A 3,259-nucleotide genomic window follows, 5' to 3' on the forward strand; every position below is an offset into this window, starting at 1 on the left:
GGGAGAGAAATTGAGAGAAGAGGTAAAGGAAAAGAGATGGAAGATGTCTGCCTTTGAACCCTTCACTGTCCTTTGCGCGGAGCTTGGAAAAGTGCTTTGTCATCTCTTTCCATTATTATGCTATGATTCTGACTTTAAATAAAAAGTGGAATCAGTGTATCTATAACTTATTGTGACCAACAATAAAACTAAAATTAAAAAAAAAATTTTGCTAATTCACTTATAGACTATAGGGTGACGAGAATGTATAAAGCCTTAAGCGAAGTGGGTGTCAGTATCCATTTTTCCTCATTAAAAATGTATTTACTGATGTCCCATTCTATGTCAGTCACTGAGTTGAAATAAAAGTCATACTGTGCTCACTTTGGCAGCACATAGACTAAAATTCAAATGGTACAAGGAAGGTTAACATGGTCCTTGTGTAAGGATGATATACAAATTCACTAAACAGTCTATATTTTAAAAAAGAAAACAGAAATAAGCATCCCACTGGTTATTATATTCATATTTCCCAAACTTAGAAACAAAGTGTTGTCTTAATTTCTACTTGCCACTGTTTATTTTATTTTACAAAAAATGCTTTTTTATGTTTTGCCCTTTACTATTGTGAAGGAATATTGCCTGCATTCTGAGAGTCTTCTGTGCTGGTTTATTATGTCACCTGTGCTTGGTACATGCGGGCTAGGACTGCCAGGTAAAGGGTTAGTGTCTAATTGGAGACAGAGATTAATCAAAATATGATGATCTAACATTATAATCATGTTTGCAGTCTCAAGTTGAGTTTTTACCTAATAAAAAACAACAACAATTATTACCTAATGTGGCAGATATGTTAATGGCTACCATTAGAGTGCAGTGTTAGTACGGTAAGATAAAATATTAATAAAATATTTATATTTGGTTTTAATTATTTTCTTTTAATTAACATAGAACATGAGTTTAGCTTTCTTTTTTAAATAATACTTTGAATTATAATACACCAAGTGAATAAGACAGGTAGTTCTCCTTGGCTCTATGATTGAGTTTTGGGCGCAGGAAGAGAAATGAGCTGCCCAATCACAGAGGAAAAGATCTCAGCAAGCAAAGCTGAGGAGGGAAGGAATTGATGAGGTCATCAGCCCTAGGAGAGCAGACCAAATTGTGCCAACTAAATAATCGAATTCTAGCCTTTAGTATTAATAATAAGTTAAAGAAAGCTAGAAGATGGGGGAGTTTGGCTGTCTCCTCTTAGTATCCATTAATTACACTTGTAGCATTCAGAACTTCTTCTGACAGTCTAAATTTAAATAATAATTCAGGACCTGACCTGTGGTGGCGCAGTGAATAGAGTGTTGACCTAGGATGCTCAGGTCACCAGTTCAAAACCCTGTGCTTGCCTGGTCAAGGCACACAGGACAAGCACATAATGAAAGTTAAAGTGAAGCAAATATGAGTTGATACTTCTCACTCCCCACCGCCACTCTCTGTAAAATCAGTAAATAACCTCTTTAAAAATAATGATAAATAAATAAATTGTAGTTCAGGGATTGGAATGGCTCTCTCCTTCTCCCCTGTCTTTCCTGTGGCCAAAATGTATCCATGATTCTCTCACTTCAGAATTAGTTTTGAAAGCAAGGCAGTAGTTGTAGAGTGGCTACATACTCACAAAACACTACTCTGCCTTTTTACACCCACCTGATCTGACATCCAGAGAGGCTGGAATCCTTGATCTCTGGGTTTGATATATAATGTCTTGCTCATTCATTTTTAATTGCTGTATTGAATTCCATTGTATGAACATTCCTGTCATCCTTCTAAAATTTGTTCAGATATTTCTTCAAGAAGGACTTTTCTGATCTGATAAACTCCTCCGAACACTTCCTTGCCCTGTAGATAGGAAGATGATAGGCAGGCAGACAGGCAGGCAGGCAGGCAGGTAGACAGACAGGCAGACAGGCAGGCAGGCAGGCAGGTAGACAGACAGGCAGACAGGCAGGCAGGCAGACAGGCAGGCAGGCAGGCAGACAGGGTAGGCAGGCAGGTAGACAGACAGGCAGACAAGCAGGCAGGCAGACAGGCAGACAGGCAGGCAGACAAGCAGGCAGGCAGGCAGGTAGACAGACAGGCAGGCAGGCAGGCAGACAGGCAGGCAGGTAGACAGACAGGCAGACAGGCAGGTAGACAGGCAGACGGGCAGGCAGGCAGGCAGGCAGGCAGGTAGACAGACAGAATAAGTCAGGTTCCTTAATAATGTACAGGCACTCAGTATTTTTCTTTATAATGCTTTTTTACAATTTTTAATGCCTCTAAGTATTTGGTTAATTCTCTCTTCCCCAGTAGATTATAAGCCCCATGAAGGAAGCAAGCATGCTTATTTTGCTCACTATCATGTCCTCAGTGCCTAGCATAAGGAAGATTAAAACGTGTTTGTTGAATAAGGAATGCTCTTGTTCAAACATTTCTAACAGCATAATTTTTATAGGTACATGTGACTGTGCCTAGGAGAAATGTGGAAGGAGGAATTTAAAAGTCAAAACCCTGTCAAGGAAAGTAGGACACTGAGAGTCGGTGCACAGGGCATTGGACTTTGGAGCTGCAATAATGCTGGAGTCCCTGCAGTTGAGGGGCAACCACTGCTTCTTTCTCTGTCAAGAGAGAATTAAGCCTGACCAGACAGTGGCACAGTGGACAGCACATCAAACTGGAATGTGAAGGACCCAGGTTCAAAACCCTAGGGTCACCAGCTTGAGCACAAGCTCATCTGGTTTGAGCAAGGCTCACCATCTAAAGCCCAAGGTCACTGGCTTGAGCTAGGGGTCACTAGCTCTGCTGTAGCCCCCCAGGTCAAGGCACATATGAGAAAGCAATCAATGAAAAACTAAGGTGCCACTACGAAGAACTGATGTTTCTCAACTCTCTCTCTCTTCCAGTCTGTCTGTCCTTATCTGTCCCTCTCTCTGTCTCTGTCCCAAAGAGAGAGAGAGAGAGAGAGAGAGAGAGAGAGAAATAAATGCGTGTGTTTATGGAGTTCAAGATTATTTTGCTTTGAGAGAGTTAATTGATGGAAGGTTAAGTAAAGCCACAAGTTTTTATTTAAAAGAAACAGAACATGAAGAATTACTTTAATTATGAGCAATGTGTCAATAGAAATGTTTCCCAAATTAATCTTTTCTGGGTGAGAAACAAATCTTTCTACACACACACACACACACACACACACACACACTATGTAGTCAGGTCCCACTTAGATTATCATAAACAACATGAATTAATCATAGGC

General features: G+C 40.3%; 1 non-coding gene across 1 annotated transcript; it reads left to right on the forward strand.

The window, feature by feature from the left end:
- The first annotated feature begins 355 nt into the window (after positions 1-355).
- Positions 356-462, forward strand: LOC136337020 (U6 spliceosomal RNA). Its single transcript, XR_010731741.1, has one exon. It is a non-coding gene; the product is annotated as a U6 spliceosomal RNA (small nuclear RNA).
- Positions 463-3,259: the final 2,797 nt, after the last annotated feature.

The sequence above is a fragment of the Saccopteryx bilineata genome, chromosome 4 (assembly GCF_036850765.1).
Source record: "Saccopteryx bilineata isolate mSacBil1 chromosome 4, mSacBil1_pri_phased_curated, whole genome shotgun sequence".
NCBI lineage: Eukaryota > Metazoa > Chordata > Mammalia > Chiroptera > Emballonuridae > Saccopteryx > Saccopteryx bilineata.